This window comes from Triticum aestivum, chromosome 6B (genome assembly GCF_018294505.1).
Source record: "Triticum aestivum cultivar Chinese Spring chromosome 6B, IWGSC CS RefSeq v2.1, whole genome shotgun sequence".
Taxonomy (NCBI): Eukaryota; Viridiplantae; Streptophyta; class Magnoliopsida; order Poales; family Poaceae; genus Triticum; species Triticum aestivum.
Window position 1 is genome coordinate 700196628 of NC_057810.1, and position 19295 is coordinate 700215922.

Below are 19295 nucleotides of genomic sequence, written 5' to 3' on the forward strand. Positions count from 1 at the left end.
TATGGGTTGCGTATATCATGTTCACCATCCGCACTTGCGGGGGGAAGCCCTTCTGTCCTCTGTTATTCGGCGGCCGGGGCTCCTCCTCGTCATCGCTATGCAGCCCCTTGTCTCTGGTTTCGGCACTTAACTTGCCTGCCTGCTTGAACACCCAACAATCCCTTACGGAGAGCCGAAATAAGGCACGGTACTCCCCAGGAACTGAAAGCAAGCCCGGTGCCTCTGTCAACCGACACTGTTGGCTGCACCGGGGCGGGTTGATAACGATCAAAAGCGCCATCCCTTTGTGCCCTGCCATGGTCCACTACCTCCTGAGCATTGCGACGCCGCGCGCTGCTAGACACCTCTGGTTCGTCAATCTGCCTGCTATAACTTGGGCTCGGACGAGGGGTTGAATGAATTCTATCTCGGCTATATGAATAAGCCTGTTGCTGCACTACGGCGGTTTGAAGAACTACGGCGGTTTGAAGAAGATCTCTCGCCCGCCGTGTCTCAACTGCCTCTATTGAATCTCCTTCCATTGGAATGGCTGCCAAATGTGAGGCCGCAGCAATCATGTTATCCAGGGGGCTCGAAAAGTGACCCGGTGGTGTAGGCACATACTGTGGCGGGTTAACTGTCCGTCGGGGTAGCTCCGTTGCTCGTGGCTGATCTGGGGCGATCCTAGGTGTTTCGGCTCGGTTTGCGGCTGCCGGATTGCTCGGCCCAGCTCCTGGTGTCTGAAAGAGATTTAACCCTTTGTAAACCGGCGGCAGGCGCAACCGATACTTCCTTCGTAACACATCCTCTGACGCGGTCCGATCTAGCATGAGACGGTAATTCTGTGCTTGTATCTGCTGTGATTGAGCATTCAAAGCGGCCTGTTCCTCAGCCATCCTATTATCCTCAGCCACCAGGTCCTCCTTAGCCTGCGTAATCTTCTCCTTCAGTCTCGCAACTTCCGCATTGTGCTGATCCTGCGTATCCGGGGTGACTGTCGCGGCTAACAAGGTCACCCAAGCGTCCATTAAACCGGAGAGAACCTGCGCCGGCCGGCGCGCCGAGGTACCTGCCGCGATCGCTGATCCGGTAGTCATTGCTGCGGTAGATGAAGACTGTAACACAGGCTGCGTGCCGGCCATGTAAATAGCAACCCGGCTCGGCGCTTCAAGGAGGTCCGGAATACTGTTGCCATCGGAATATCCCTCGAGCATACCGCCATGAATCTGGTACAAGGACTCGGTTTCGCAATGGATGACTCACCATCGGAATATACTGTCGTCTCGCCCTCAGACATCGGTTCAGATCCGATCCCATGGACACATCCTACGAATGCACGCTTCACGGCGGGCTTAACCCGGGCTGGACTCGCACGCTGAGCCGTCTCGATGAGGTCGGTGCAGATGTCCGGCTCAGGGCCTGGTTCGCCGATCTTGCCAATGAAGACATGAATTCCACCAAAGGGGACCCGGTACCCGTACTCAATTGAGCCAGCTTCAGGGCCCCATCCTTTGTCGTCGATGTAAAGCTTGCCGCGACGACTTTTGGTCATCCGGACGATCACGTACCCCTTAAGTCCTTTAGAGCAGCCCTTCAAGAACTCGACACCATCGTGCGATAGCCCCACGGTGGGCGCCAACTGTCGTGGAATTATCACGTCAGATGTCCTTGTGAAAGGACTTAGTCGTGGAGCCATCGCAATGGGTTAGCTTGAAGGGGTTAAACCGGACAAGGGACACGGGAGTTATACTAGTTCGGCCCCTTCGATGAAGGTAAAAGCCTACGTCTAGTTGTGATGGGATTGATTGGGTTTCGATGATCAGGGAGCGGAATACACTTGCCTGAGTCTCGAGTTGTTGTCTGTTGTCCTTGAACCGCCGCCGGGTCGCCCCTTTATATACACAGGTTGATGCCCGGCCGGTTTACAGAGCCCCGAGGCCGACTCATACAAAGCGTCCGGCTCGGTCTCTCCTTTCCTAACTTATACTACAAGTTTACATAGTCATGGCGGTTTACCACCATCGGCCCTAATCCGCCCTTGGGCTTCGGGATTCTATGCTACTTTAGTAAAGCGCCATCTTCCGGATCTTCATGGGCTTCAACATAGTCAAGGGTGAACCGGACCCTCCTGGCCGGTTTATACTCAATAGCTATATCCTCCACAGACTCCGTTTGATATTCCTTTTCTTCGAAACACTGAAATAGGCAAAAAAAACAGCAATTCGGGCTGGGCCTCCGGTTAGTAGGTTAGTCCCAAAAATGATATAGAAGTGTAAAGTAAAGCCCATAAACATCCAAAACGGGTAATATAATAGCATGGAATAATCAAAAATTATAGATACGTTGGAGACGTATCAAGCATCCCCAAGCTTAATTCATGCTCGTCCTCGAGTAGGTAAATGATAAAAACAGAATTTTTGATGTGGAATGCTACCTAGCATAATTCTTAATGTAATTTTCTTTATTGTGGCATGAATGTTCAGATCCAAATGATTCAAAATAAATGCTCATATTGACATAAAAGTAATAATACTTCAAGCATACTAACAAAGCAATCATGTCTTCTCAAAATAACATGGCTAAAGAAAGTTCATCCCTACAAAATCATATAGTTAGGCTATGTTTCATTTTCATCACACAAAATACTCCCATCATGCACAACCCCGGTTACAGCCAAGCAATTGGTTCATACTTTTTAACGCGCTTCAGCTTTTTTCAACTCTCACACAATACATGAGCGTGAGCCATGGATATAACACTATGGGTGGAATAGAATATAATGATGGAGGTTGTGTGGAGAAGATAAGAAAAGGAGAAAGTCTCACGTTGACGAGGCTAATCAACGGGCTATGGAGATGCCCATAAATTGATGTCAACATGAGGAGTAGGGATTGTCATGCAACATATGCACTAGAGCTATAAATGTATGAAAGCTCAACAAAAGAAACTAAGTGGGTGTGCATCCAACTTGCTTGCTCATGAAGACCTAGGGTATTTTGAGGAAGCCCATCATTGGAATATACAAGCCAAGTTGCATAATGAAAAATTCCCACTAGTATATGAAACTGACAACATAAGAGACTCTCTATCATGAAGACCATGGTGCTACTTTGAAGCACAAGTGTGGAAAAAGATAGTAACATTGTCCCCTTTTTTATTTTCCTTTTTTTGGGCCTTTTTTGGCCTTTCTTTTTTTCATAAGGGATAATGCTCTAATAATTATGATCATCACACTTATATTTATTTACAACTCAAGAATTACAACTCGATACTAGAATAAGATATGACTCTATATGAATGCCTCAGTCGGTGTACCGGGATATGCAATGAATCAAGAGTGGCATGTATGAAAAAATATGAAGGTGGCTTTGCCACAAATACGATGCCAACTACATGATCATGCAAAAGCAATATGACAATGATGGAGCGTGTCATGATGAACGGAACGATGGAAAGTTGCATGGCAATGTATCTCGGAATGGCTATGGAAATGGCATAATAGGTAGGTATTGGTGGCTGTTTTGAGGAAGATATAAGGAGGTTTATGTGTGATAGAGCGTATCATATCACAGGGTTTGGATGCACCGGCGAAGTTTGCACCAACTCTCAAGGTGAGAAAGGGCAATGCACGGTACCGAAGAGGCTAGCAATGATGGAAAGGTAAGAGTGTGTATAATCCATGGACTCACATTAGTCATAAAGAAGTCATATACTTATTGCAAAAGTTTTATTAGCCCTTGAAGCAAAGTACTACTATGCATGCTCCTAGGGGGGAGGTTGGTAGGAGTTAACCATCGCGCGCCCCCGACCTCCACACATAAGGAAGGCAATCAAAAGAGCACCCCATGCAATAAATTTGTCACACAACATTTACCATACGTGCATGCTACGGGACTTGCCAACTTCAACACAAGTATTCCTTAAATTCACAATTACCGAACTAGCATGACTCTAATATCACCACTTCTATATCTCAAAATAGTTATCAAGCATCAAATTGATCATAGCATCCAATTCACTTTGTATGTAGTTTTTATTATACCCAACTTGGATGCCCATCATTCTAGGACCAATTTTATAACCATAGCAAATATCATGCTGTTCTAAAAGACTCTCAAAATAATATAAGTGAAGCATGAGAGACCAACAATTTCTAGAAAATAAACCCATTGTCGTGCTCTAAAAGATACAAGTGAAGCACTAGAGCAAAATTTATCTAGCTCAAAAGGTATAAGTGAAGCACATAGAGTATTCTAATAAATTCCAAATCATGTGTGTCTCTCCCAAAAGGTGTGTACAGCAAGGATGATTGTGGTAAACTAATAATCAAAAACTCATATCATACAAGACGCTCCAAGCAAAACACATATCATGTGGCGAATAAAAATATAGCTCCAAGTAACTAGTTACCGATATACGAAGACGAAAGACGGGATGCCTTCCGGGGCATCCCCAAGCTTAGGCTTTTGGTTGTACTTGAATTATCTTGGGGTTCCATGGGCATCCCCAAGCTTAGGCTCTTGCCACTCCTAATTCCATAGTCCATCAAATCTTTACCCAAAACATGAAAACTTCACAACACAAAACTCAACAGGAAATCTCATAAGCTCCGTTAGTGCAAGAAAGAAAAACCACCACATAAGGTACTGTAATGAACTCATTCTTTATTTATATTGGTGTTAAACCTACTGTATTCCAACTTCTCTATGGTTCATACCCCCCGATACTAGCCATAGATGCATCAAAATAAGCAAACAACACACGAAAAACAGAATCTGTCAAAAACAGAACAGTCCGTAGAAATCTGTAACTTTCTAATACTTCTGGAACTCTAAAAATACTACCAAAATATGAAGTCCTGGGAAATTTTTCTGCTGATCTACTGCAAAAAGAATCAACTAAAAATCACGTTTCTGTGATTTATTAAAATTATTCTCGTGCGTGCAAAAGTTTCTGTTTTTCAGCAGAATCAAATTAACTATCACCGTAGATTATCCTATAGGTTCTACTTGGCACAAACACTAATTAAAACATAAAACCATATCTAAACAGAGGCTAGATGAATTATTTATTACTAAACAGAAGTAAAAAGCAAGGAACAAAAATATAATTGGGTTGCCTCCCAACAAGCGCTATCATTTAACGCCCCTAGCTAGGCATAAAAGCGAGAATATATCTAGGTATTACCATCTTTGGTATTCAATTCATAAGTGGCTCGCATAATAGATTCATAAAGTAATTTGACTTTCTTTCTAGGAAAGTGTTCCATGCCTTTCCTTAATGGAAATTGGAATCTAATATTCCCTTCCTTCATATCAATAATTGCACCAATCGTTCTAAGGAAAGGTCTACCAAGAATAATAGGACATGAAAAATTGCAATCTATATCAAGAACGATAAAATCAACGGGCACATAATTCCTATTTGCAACAATAAGAACATCATTAATCCTTCCCATAGGTTTCTTAATAGTGCAAACCGGAAGGTGCAAGTTTAAAGAGCAATCATCAAATTCATGGAAACCTAGCACATCACATAAAGTTTTTGGAATCGTGGAAACACTAGCACCCAAATCACACAAAGCATAGCATTCATGATCTTTAATTTTAATTTCAATAGTGGGTTCCCACTCATCATAAAGTTTTCTAGGTATAGAAACTTCCAATTCAAGTTTTTCTTCATAAGATTGCATCAAGGCATCAACAATATGTTTGGTAAAAGCTTTATTTTGACTATAAGCATGAGGAGAATTCAACACGGATTGCAACAAGGAAATACAATCTATTAAAGAAAAATTATCATAATTAAATTGATTGTAATCCAATATAGTGGGTTAATTGCTATTTAAAGTTTTGACCTCTCCAATCCCACTTTTACCGAATTTAGTATCAAGATCTAAATACTCCGAATCATTGGACACCTTTTAACTAAAGTTGACTCATCTCCAGTCCCATCATTATCAAGATTCATATTGCAAAACAAAGATTTAATTAGAAGAACGCATGTGCGTTGCAACGGGGCCACATTAACTTTAAGAGTTCAATATTATGACATTGGCGACCTTTTTTACCATCAAATCCACACACACACACACACACACACCCTCCCCCTCCCTCTTCCTCACTCTCTCTCCCTCTCTCTCTAACACACACACACACATAGCCTATTCTCCCTGCCAATAAGACTTACTCAATTGGCAATAATGTGTGGACTTGTGGTGAGCTTGACTGAACTAATGGATAGTGAGATATATTCCCCAATCATTTAACAATGAAATTTCAGAAATGGGAAGATTATGTAACACCTCAAGCTGTTAGCTACAGTGACCTCCCCTAAATGATGCCATGTCATCAGGCTTGCTAAGCCAAACTGCCAGTTGATAAAAATCAAAGCCCAATTCAAATTTAAAATAAAGTCAAATAAATTATTTTGTCAAACAGTAAAACTAAAATGTTCACCATATTCTATAAATTCCACAGATCTTTGACATGTTGAGCCCAACATTATTTGACCCAAAAATTAAATCTTGTCAAATTAATAAGAGGTCCAAGCGTAGTTAAAATAACCAATTAAATATAAACCTAATTTTATGTATTTCCTTTTGGCCCCAAACTTTTTGTGCCACCTAAAAATATTGTGCTCGGATTGTGTGCATAGTTTCACAATTAACAAAATCCATTTAGTTGATATAAGAATAAATAGAAAACGGTGTTAAAAAGGAGAAGCAGATTAGATTACATTAAAACCCAAAAGGACGATGAAAAGGGGGATTCCCCCTACCCCCGGGACCTTGTCACCGAACCAGCCCAGTGGTCCAGTCCCTGCACGGTCCTCTTCTCCTGTTCCCCGAGCCCGTCGCTACAGAGCTAGGCTCCCGCCCGACCACCTCGCCAGCATCGAAGGGGAATGGATAAGGGTGACGCCATGCCTCCCCTGCCCCCATGGCCTCACTCCTCCTCGACGCCCCCTTCCAGATCCACTTCTCCTCCTCGCTCGCTCGATCCGGATGATCTGGACGAAGTCAGATGCCACGACCACCATGACCGACCCCGTCCACACGACCATTGCCCTCCCTACTGGCTAGGAGCTTGTCGAGGAGCTCTGAATGCCTCCACTACTTCATCTGCGCCAACGAGATCAAGTCCAGCACCCCCAGATCGACGTCGTTGCCGTCTTCCTCAACCTTCGGCCACCGCGACATTGTCGTTCGATCCACGCCACCCTGAGCTCCCCTGTCTTCCCCCAGGGTGCCATTGACACCGCCGTGATCTCCTCTTGCCTTTCCCTAGTTTCCCCTCTTGTTTGCTCTCGTTAGGTATTTCGCTGTGGCCGGGAACCGCCGTCCGCCATGGCCACAACAGGGGTAGCCACTGAGCTCCTCGGATTGACCCCGTGGCACATGCTCGCTCCTATGCGCTCCCATGCCCGAGCCTTCAGCTCTTCTTCCGTGCCCGCGGGGCCACTCCCTCTCTGGCTCTCCATGCCCACGCACGTGCCACACCACGTCCGTCGCGCCCGCCGTTGCCATCACGCTCGCCACAGCCACTGCACCACTGTGCCCCGCGTGACGCACACCCTGGCTGCATGTCACACTCTCACTGGCTGCGCTCGCCCCGTCTGCTGCCGCCTATCCCTTCGCTCGCCCTGCTGTCGCGCCCCTGCCTCGTGCCGCCTCCTGTCGCGATTATATTCTACCAGTCGCCCCCTCAGCCACGCCGGCCGCATCTCTGCCCTCCATCGTCGGCTGCTCGCCTCGCCTGTTGCGTGCTTCTTCCTGCTGCTATGTGCTGCTCTACCACTAGTACGTTGTTGCGCCATGCCCTCGACACCGCCATGGACAAATGTGGCGGAGGGATTGTCAATGGAGTACGAGGAGGAGGTGGCGGAGAAGGTGTGGAGAGGCAAGAGGTCTAGGGTGGCGTCAGCTGGCTGTGGTGGAGGTGATTATGCGAGAAGGAGCCGGAGCAGAAGGAGAGGTGACAATTGGAAAGAATCGCAAAAAAATCATAACCCGGAGATCTCATTCCAAAAAATGCTAATATCGATGGAGGGGTGATTTCCTTCAATAGGTGGAAAACATAGGAAATATTGGATGTTATCAAGGAAAGGTAAAAATTTAGGGAAGTTAGCATTTTGAACTGATTTCTATGCAAATGTTAGTACCTGCCCGTTTGTGACGTGTCTGATTAGGAAAGTTTGCAAATGTTAAGAAACTATTTATTGGGAGGAAAGTTTGTGACGTGTCTGTTATTTGTTTCCTAAAACAAATTTCACTAATGAGAGAAATCGATTGATTTAGATAAGTTAGGAAAGTTAGATTCAAATCTATTATTTGTTTCTTAAAATTTTGTTATTTGTTTCCTAAGACAAATTGAACCAATAAAAGGAATCGATTGATATGAATAATTTAAGGAAGTTAGATCCGTGATTTGTTATACGTTAGGAAAGTCCTGGTTGTAATACAGAGTGGAGAGAAAAATAAACTAATGGACCGGGATGGGAGGGGGTGGTGGGAGGAGAGACGAAAAAAAAACAGCGAAAATAAACCGTGGAGACTATTCACCAACTGCTCCATTAGGAGTAGAGATAGGGGACACATCAATAACTTTTAGATCTTCATCATTATTTCTTTCTAACCTTTTGTTTGGCGGCCATCTTATTAACTAAGGTGGCTTGCTTATCAGAAATTTGGGCTATTGATTTTTCAAGCCGAGCAATCTGAGAATTCAAACCATAAAATTCCTTAGACATATCATCAAGTTCTTTATTCATGTATTCCATAAAGCTTTTTTGTTCTTTAAGCTCATTTCTAAAGGAATTATTATGCTCAAATTGTAAAGTCATAAAGCTTCTAATGTTGAATTCAATCTCTTACAACCTTCTAAGATGAAGATCGGCGTTCTTAGGCAAAGCCATAAGGACAAACAGGCACACAAGAGGCAAGCGAAAAAGAGAGGCGAACGGGAAAGAGAGGGCGAATAAAACGGCAAGGGTGAAATGGGGGAGAGGAAAACGAGAGGCAAATGGCAAATAATGTAATGCGAGCGAGATGAGTTTGTGATGGGTACTTGGTATGTCTTGACTTGAGTGAAGACCTCCCCAGCAACGGCGCCAGAAATCTTTCTTGCTACCTCTTGAGCACTACATTGGTTTTCCCTTGAAGAGGAAAGGGTGATGCAGCAAAGTAGCGTAAGTATTTCCCTTAGTTTTTGAGAACCAAGGTATCAATCTAGTAGGAGGCTCCTCAAAAGTCCCTCGTACCTACACAAACAAACAAGAACCTCGCAACCAATGTGATAAAGGGGTTGTCAATCCCTTCACAGTCACTTGCAAAAGTGAGATCTGATAGAGATAATAAGATAAGATAAATATTTTTGGTATTTTTATGACATAGATTGAAAAGTAAAGATTACAAAATAAAGGTAGACCAGAAACTTATATGATAAAAGATAGACCCGCGGGCCATAGGTTTCACTAGTGGCTTCTCTCAAGATAGCATAAGTATTACGGTGGGTGAACAAATTACTGTCGAGCAATTAATAGAAAAGTGCATAGTTATGAGATTATCTAGGCATGATCATGTATATAGGCATCACGTCCGCAACAAGTAGACCAAAATGAGTCTGCATCTACTACTATTACTCCACACATCGACCGACTCCTGCCTGCATCTAGAGTATTAAGTTCATAAGAATAGAGTAACGCATTAATCAAGATGACATGATGTAGAGGGATAAACTCAAACAATATGATATAAACCCCATCTTTTTATCCTCGATGGCAACAATACAATATGTGCCCTGCTGCCCCTGCTGTCACTGGGAAAGGACACCGCAAGATTGAGCCCAAAGCTAAGCACTTCTCCCATTGCAAGAAAGATCAATCTAGTAGGCCAAACCAAACTGATAATTCGAAGAGACTTGCAAAGATAACCAATCATACATAAAAGAATTCAGAGGAGATTCAAATATTTCTCATAGATAAACTTGATCATAAACCCACAATTCATCGGATCTCGACAAACACACCGCAAAAAGAGTTACATCAAATAGATCTCCAAGAAGATCGAGGAGAACTTTGTATTGAGATTCAAAGAGAGAGAATAAGCCAACTAGCTAATAACTATGGACCTGGAGGTTTGTGTAAAGTACTCACAACTCATCAGAGAGGCTATGGTGTTGATGTAGAAGCCCTTCATGGTTGATTCCCCCTCCGGCGGAGCACCGACGAAGGCTCCAAGATGGGATCTCGCGGATACAGAAGGTTGCGGCGGTGGAAATAGTTTTTTGTGGTGATCCTGGATGTTCTCAATGTACGGGAGTATATATAGGCGAAGGAGGTAGGTCAGGGGAGCCACAAGGGCCCACGAGGGTGGGGGGCGCACCCACCCCCCTAGGGCGCGCCCTCCTGCCTCGTGGCCGCCTCGGCTGCTTCTTGACATCCACTCCAAGTCTCCTAGATTGTGTTTGTTCCAAAAAGATCACTCCCAAAGGTTTCATTCCGTTTGGACTCCGTTTGATATTCCTTTTCTTCGAAACACTGAAATAGGCAAAAAAACAGCAATTCAGGTTGGCCTCCGGTTAGTAGGTTAGTCCCAAAAATGATATAAAAGTGTAAAGTAAAGCCCATAAACATCCAAAACGGGTAATATAATAGCATGGAATAATCAAAAATTATAGATACGTTGGAGACGTACCACTCGTCATCTTTTTTCATCCAATGAGCTCACAGTTTCATCAATTTCTTCTTCCATAGATTCCTGCAAAATATTAGTCTCTTCTTGGACAACCTTTCTCAACAAATTCATCAATATCGGCATTGTATTTATAATTCTCATAGTAATATTTAAGTATAGCAAAATTTTCAGATCTATAAATAGCATCATCACAATCTTCATACTTTTCAAACAAAAATTGAATTTCATAAGCACCCTTAAAAGCAACAAATTCTTCTATTCGTTCCACATCATAGTAATCATATCTACCATTAGCATAAGAAGCCAAGGTTTCATTATCATTAAATTCACATGAAAAGGGAAGGTGTGGAGCCTTCATCCTAGAGCAACAAGTATAATCATATCTCAAACATAAATTCCAAGCATACCATTGCAAATAATCAATTTGATCACATAAGAGTTTCCCTTTTTGAGTCAAGCGATAATCCCTAAAGTATTCATGTTGATCCAACATGTCTCCCATTATCAAGTTGAATGGGGTTTCCTTAGGATTATCAAAGTAGTGTTTAATATTTTTCACATATCGAGCATCGAGGGTTTTAGGAGGTTCCCCATCTCCATAAGTAGCAAGTACAACTAATTTTTTTGGGTGTTTCGCGTTCCATATCCAAAACTAAAGATAGATAATAACTTAGAACAGAAAGTAAAATTTGCTTAGTGATAAAGCAAACAAGCACACACACGAGAATATTCACCCCACGCTATTGCTCCCCAGCAACGACGCCAAAAATGGTCTTGATAACCCACAAGTATTGGGGATCAATTGTAGCCTCTTCCGGTAAGTAAGAGTGTCAAACGAAACTAGGAGATAAAGGTAGAATCAATAATCCCTCAAGTTTATCGACCACCGATACAACTCTACGCACACTTTAATGTTTGCTTTACCTAGAACAAGAATAAAACTAGAAGTACTTTGCGACAATAAAAATATGAATAAATTGCAAGATAATAAATATAGTAGTGTAGTAGAAAGCTTTTTGTAACACAATAGAAGGATTCCGTCCCTAGGCAATCAATAACTAGACCGGTGATCATTATTACAATTTTATATGAGGGAGAGGCATGAGCTAACATAACTTCCATACTTGGATCATATGCACTTATGATTGGAACTCTAGAAAGCATCCGCAACTACCAAAGCTCATTAAGGTAAACCCAACCATAGCATTAAGTATCAAGTCCTCTTTATCCCATACACAACAACCCCCTTACTCGGGCATAAGCTTCTGTCACTCTAGCCACCCACCATAAACGAATCATGAATGTACTGCAACACCCTACAACAAGGATACCTCATGCTTACGCGACACGGAGGGCACCATAGGACATCATGAAAATAAAATATACAACTCAAACCAATCATGATTGGCAATCAACCCATAGGACAAAACAGATCTACTCAAACATCGTAGGATAACCACATATCATTGGATAATAATATATTGTGTTGAGCAGCATGTTTAAGTAGAGAATTACAGTAGGAATAGAGAGGTTACAACGTTGCATAGAGGGGAAGAAAGTTGGTGTTGATGGTTGTCGGTGTCAAAACCGGCGGATCTTGGGTAGGGGGTCCCGAACTGTGCGTCTAAGGCTGATGGTAACAGGAGACTGGGGACACGATGTTTACCTAGGTTCGGGCCCTCTCGATGGAGGTAATACCCTACTTCCTGCTTGATTGATCTTGATGATATGAGTATTACAAGAGTTGATCTACCACGAGATCGTAGAGGCTAAACCCTAGAAGCTAGCCTATGATTCTGATTGTTGTTGTCCTACGGACTAAACCCTCCGGCTTATATAGACACTGGTGGGGGCTAGGGTTACACAGAGTCAGTTACAGAGAAGGAGATCTATCATCTGAATCGCCAAGCTTGCCTTCCACGAAAAGGAGAGTCCCATCCAGACATGGGACGAAGTCTTCAATCTTGTATCTTCATAGTCCAACAACCCGGCCAAAGTATATAGTCCGGTTATCCGGATACCCCCTTATCCAGGACTCCCTCAGTAGCCCCTGAACCAGGCTTCAATGACGATGAGTCCGGCGTGCAGATTGTCTTCGGCATTGCAAGGCGGGTTCCATCTCCGAGTACTCCAAGGTAAATTTTCAACACTTTAGTCGTGTCCGGCTCTGCAAGACAAATTTCACATACCATCGTAGAGAGAACAATAATCCACAAATTTAATCCGCTGACAACTCTTTATAGCGTGACATCACGCCACGGCCCGGTCATTATTCGAAGCGTTTTTTACAACCAGCTATTGTGCATATTGCGAGGCGGTTTCCTTGGCACGTCTTGTCGAAGCAGAGATCGTGCCCCCCTTATCGCGGGATTCTCATCAATACGAGTGTGGGTAACCCAACTGCACCACCAATCGCAGTGAGTGGAAAACGAGCAGGTTTCATCAGGCAAGTGGGGAGGCGCAAAGTTTCATTGCCTCTATAAAGAGGAAAGGCCTCTTCCTTTTCACCCACACCTTCTCCTTCTGCTCGTCCATTCTCTTTCACTTGAGCCCTAACGCTCGAGCGTTCATCTTCTCCACCAACAAAGGTTCTCCGAAATGTCCGGATCCGGAGCAGGAGGCAAGTGGATGGCCTCTACCGTCCAGGAGAAGGATATCAAAAAGCTTCGGGAGTCCGGATACCTGGCCCATAAAATAGGCCACCGCCTTCCGACGGCGGGACAGATTGTCCCTACTCCTAAGTCCCATGAGAGGGTCGTGTTCCTCCCTCATTTTTTCCGCGGGATCAGGTTTTCACTTCACCCATTTGTTCACGGCATCATGTATTATTACGGGATTGATTTTCATGATCTATCCCCCAATTCCTTCCTCAACATCTCGACGTTTATCGTCGTGTGTGATGCCTTTCTTCGCATCACGCCACACTTCGGCTTATGGATGAAGATCTTCAATGTGAAGCCCAAGGTGGTGAACGGCGAGCACACCGAGTGCGGAGGCGCCATGGTGAGCAGGATGCCCAAGGTCACATGGCCGACAGGTACTTTCAACGATTCCGTCAAGGAGTGGTAGCAGCAGTGGTTCTATATCACTGAGCCGCGCGGCAAGAAGTGGGCCGCTGCTCCTGAGTTCCGATCCGGAGCCCCTTTGTGGCTTACGTCCTAGCCCAAGAAGGGCTTGAACTAGTCTTCATCTGACGAACTATCGATGATCCAGACACGCGTCAAAGGTATGGAAGACAAGGCCATCAAGCTTGTTGACGTAGTCCAGGTGATGTTGGTCCGCCTGGTTCTTCCCTGTCAGTACCTAGCCTGCAATTTGTGGGAGTATGACCCGGCAGAGTACCAGACCCTGCGAGAGCTTTACGGCTCCTCACACAAGGACATCTGGAAGGTGCTTTTTAAGTCTGGCAAACCGTAGCCGGACTCCGCCGCGGACCGTGGGTGCCAACTGTCCCGCCCCGCAAGTACGGTAAGTAGTCATTATATTTTGTCCATCCATATGTTTCATTGTCATATCCCGGGGAAGATGCCCTAACGTGCTTCCCACAATTATCTTAGGGATGGACGAAGAAGGTGGGGCGGATACACTGTCCAGCCCCGCTGCCAGAAGAACCAGCCGGACCACTTCTGACGAAGATGCTGGTTCCGGCGCCTTATGAGGCGCCAAAGAAAGAGGACCATAAAGAGGCCAAGGAGACCAGGAGCGGCCTCCATCGTCGTGGTGCTTCGGACACAAAATCCGAAGACTCCAATACCCATCTCTCCTCTGAAGAGGAAGAGGAGGAGGAAGAAGACGAGTCCACCACGGGGGGAGGAAAGAAAAGGATGGCCTCCTGATCTTTGGAGGCCGAATTGCCTAAAAGGGGGAAAACACTCCTGCCAGAGGCGTCCACTACGGCTACCGACAGCAGCCCGGAGTGGGATCCCAGGGCCCAGCCCCTGGAAAATTCGTAAGTGCACAAAATCCGAACACATCTATGCGTCCAGGATTACCGAGGCATAATAAATAAATTGGTGCCATACTTTTTGCAGCCCGGCCAGGTCTCGCGCCGAACAGTCCTCATCGGAGGATTCGTTGAGCTCAGATGCCCTAGAGAGCGAGACACCTCCGAAGGCCCTTTCCCCGAAGCTCGGGCAAGACACCGAGGTGTCATCCCAAAAGGAGCTAGATCAGGCGGGGCGTACCTCAGGGGCCGGATATACGGGAGCGGTGGCTCCCCTGAGTGTCAACGGCGGGGGCGATCTTGGGTTCGGCCCACAGCCGGACACAGTCCCGGAGACCTTTGAGGCTTCGAGATTAGACAGGCAGCTCCCCTTGACTAGAGGAGGTGATCCTACTCCGCCGGCAACCTCTGTCCAACCAGAGGTGCAGGGCAGCTTATTGACAGCGCTAAAGAGTGCTTCCATCATCGATGAACATCGCGCCCTTATGGGCGTGGTGATTGAGAAGGTTCAGGCCGCTAAAAGTGGACTGAATGAATCTTGCATCAGCCTTATAAAAGGCTTGGAGGTAAGTTTTGGGAGTTTTTAGAAGATTTGTCATAGTATATATAGTAGCCCCTGATACACTGTCCAGTGAAAGAAGGAACCGGACAGGGGATCAAATTTCCTTCCACAGGAGACTCCGTGCATGACATATATCTCTTCCTTTATAAAAAGGCATCAGCAACGACTGCCGCCTCTTATACTGCGGAAGTATCCGGACTGAAGCAGAGTCTGAAGCGGGCCGAAGAAGAACTTGGCCGAGTGAAGAAGCAGTTGGAGGACAATCAAGGTATGTCGAAACCTTGTTAAGTTTAGCACAATTCAGTAGGTGTGCCTAATGAAAGTATATATATTGCACGCTATAGGGGAGAATGCCAAAATTGAGGCATTGAAGAAGGTTGTGGCCTTATCCAAAAAGAAGGCAGCTGCGGAACAGGCCCTTCACGAGAAGCACGGGGCCAGGGTCATTGAAGCTGAACGAGAGCTTCAGGAGGCTGTGCAGAAAAGTGAGACTTTGGAGCAGAGTCTATCATTGAAAGAATCTGAACTCGCTCAAGCTCTCTAAGTTGCAACTGATGCTCGGAAGGAAGCCCAAGGTGCTCTGAAGGACATTCAGGAGGCGAGGAAGATTGCGGCTGGTAAGGCTTTTTCCTATTCAAAGCGATTGTTTATGCCGTAGCAGGAAAAATTCCAGGTGACAAATTGACTTCGGATTTCTCCAGGGGCATTTGCGGATCTTCCACGCAGCATATCTGATGCTGCTCAATTCTATCGAGCTGAGGAGAAGAAGACTGTCAAAAAGCTTTTCTGGTCGCAGTATTTGGCACCAAATTATCCGGTGCCATTCATCGATCAGCTGAAATAGCTGGTCGAACTGCACCAGGCGGCTGAACTAGCCATGAAGGATTTGATTGTCCGGCTATGGCCCGCCGAGCCTATTCCAAGCAGTTACTTTGGGCTCATGAAGCGAATTGTGAGTGCCTGTCCTCGGCTTGACGTCATTAAGCGGTTGGTTTGTATAGAAGGTGCGCGAATGGCATTTGCCCGCGCGAAAGTGCACTAGGGAAATATGGATGCTGAAAAGCTGATGACCGAGGGACCACCCGAGGGGAAGGAGCACCGCAAGCCCGAACTATATTACGATGGTGTCCTGAAAGGAGCCCTCCTTGTGGCGGAGCAATGTACCAAAGACATTGTATTTCCATGAAGGCAATCATGTTGTCCTTTGTAAGGCGGAACAAAATCACCTTTATTTATGTATTTTCCTTTTATATGAAAGTTTTTCCTCCTACGCGGCTGTTTTATATGTTAATCTTGAGAGTTGGCCAGTCGTCGGCTTCTGCCCCCACGTAGGAAATACGGGGGTGTTCGGGATACACCTGAACACTCTTTACCCCATTCTTGGGTCCATAAAGGAGGTGTTCAGCACAGCGAACCAGGCAATCAGACTATAGGGCTTTATCACTCTCACTTAGCCATAGGAATTCGAGTATGGTAGGCGCAGCCCCTGCTGTTCGGAAGACCGCACGAGGGGCTCTAACAGCACCTGATCGGTAGACCAATCCGTCGCACTCTGCATTTATTATGGCATTATGCAGAATAAATCCTTAAAGATTTTACAACCTCTCGAACAGCTGACCAGCTCTCACCTTATCATGACAGTCAGTTTTCGGCTTTCTCTACTGAGGCGCTCGTCCGGAAGAACCGGGACACAATCACAGTAGTTCTCCTAGCGCTACCTTAGCCGATATTGCGGAACGTAAGGTACCAAAACATGGGAGCCGGGCAAACCCAACTAATGACCCAAGACATGATTCGGAGCTGATGCATATAATGCTATAAGTTCGGGGTGCTGAGCGACCGAGAAGGTGGTCGGACTTTGTTGCCATAGTGCGGGTATAATCAAGCCCCTTGGCGTTTTAAGGCATAACACGATATTCGGATGCCGTTATGACTAAAAATGTCAATGAGAGATGATAGCGGATAAGTGTCATATAACTCTACATGTTGTATTTGAGTAATACGTTTACGCGTATGGGTACTGTTCATGTTTTAAAAAGGAGGTATGACGGTGTAACCTGTTTAGACCGGGCGGGAGGGAGCTATGTGTGAATCCAAAGTATGTCCGGATTGTCTTCGGGGGAAATGTTCAAAGATTCCCCCTTTGCACGTCCAGGCTGATTTCCTGGCGCCAGTCCTATGATCCGCAAAAGAGAACCTACAAAGAAAATGCTGAGGGACGTATGTGCACCACGGAGTGGTTGAACCGCAGGGCGTGGCCCTTCCCAACTTATGCCGGGGTGTTTGACTGGCGCCTGGTCGAGCCAAGCTATCCTGCCATGAAGTAGTTTAGACTCCTTTATTGGTGTCCGGGGGGTTGGCTGCCGAATCTAGGTTCGGTAAGGAGGCACAATTCACTGCTTAAGTGGTCGTATGCTCTTCGGCGCCGAAGTGGGGTTCAGCCATGCCCGTAATTGTGACTATGTCACGTGGGCCTGGTATGGTACCACGTTGAAACGAGCCAACGTGGTTCGCCCCGGCAGTACGTAATAGTTACTGTATAGGGGGACAGTGTCAAAGACTGACTCTTCAGTATGGTGATCATTTGGTGATCCGGAGACAACCTCTAGGGTGGTGTTTATAACGCTCACCGTGTTGGTTTGCGTAGGAGTTTCGTTTGCTCTGTATTGCATTGCTTTGAGACCCCTTTATTGTTTTCGGTGTATGACCGGCCGGCTTGTTTGAAGACCCGGCATTCTCTATTTGTATGATTGGCTGCCGATCCTGGGGTACCATGAATTTGGCATGGGCGGTCAAGTATGCGGTCCAGGCCGGATGGGCCCGAATTGCTTTGTTGAAGTGGCTTTTTCCGCTGACCGGACTGGGAGCCGCGGAATCCGGCATTGACTGCCATCTCGCAGGCATCATCATTATTCTTGGGACGCTTATGTTTGTTGCGTCGATATTTATGGATGCTATATCTGGCCTCTAATGTGCCAGGGGTGTTTGCTTTGTTGCTATGAGCCAGCCAGCTATCTCCGCCCGCACAAAAGTGGGTAATGAGTGTCATTAGGGCCGCCATGGATTTTGGTTTCTCTTGGCCGAGGTGTTGGGCGAGCCACTCGTCCCGGATACTATGTTTGAAGGCTGCTATGGCTTCGGTGTCCGGACAATCGGCGATTTGGTTCTTTTTTAGTAGGAACCGAGTCCAGAATCTCCTCGCTGACTCTTCGGGATGTCGGATAATGTGACCTAAGTCATCAGCATCCGGTGGAGTCCCAAAGGTGCCTTGGAAGTTGTTGAGGAACGTGTCCTCCAGGTTTTCCCAACTGTTGATGGAGTTCGCTGGCAGGCTATTCAGCCAGTGTCGGGCTGGTCCTTTGAGTTTAAGAGGAAGGTACTTCATGGCATGTAGATCATCGCCGCGGGCCATGTGAATGTGGAGAAGGAAATCTTCGATCCACACCATGGGGTCTGTTGTACCATCATATGATTCGATGTTTGCGGGTTTAAACCCTTCTGGGAATTCGTGGTCCATTATCTCATCAGTGAAGTAGAGGGGGTGTGCGGTGCCTCTGTGCCAGGTTATGTCACTACGCAGTGCGACTATGTCTGGTCGGTTATGTTCGGCCCGGCCGGACTTGTTGTTAGTGTATCCGGCATGACGGTCATCGTCGAGTGTTGGGGCGCGCCCCCGTGATCCAATAGATCGATCTTGCTTGTCCTGCTTTGTTTTCCAATAGATTTCGCAGTTCCTGCGTATTGCCTCGAGCCGTAGGGAACTGGCATGGGGGTGCGGGCTGGTATTCGGTCTGATACATCATTTTATCCCGGCCACGAGGTGGCCGGTTAGCCTCATCTTTTGCTGGTAACTAAGGCTCTACGGCCTCCTCCCTTAGTTGAGGTAGCAACTTATGCTTTGGGTAACCTTTCATGGGGCGCTCGAGTTCGTATTCCTCGGCCGCCGAGACCTCGGTCCATCTGTCTGTGAGCAGATCTTGATCAGCTTGGAGCTGCTGTTGTTTCTTTTTCAGGCTTCTTGCAGTGGCTATGAGCCTGCGCTTAAAGCGCTTCTACTCTATGGGACCCTTAGGTATGCCGAATTCATCATCGCCGAGGCTCACCTCGTCTTCAGA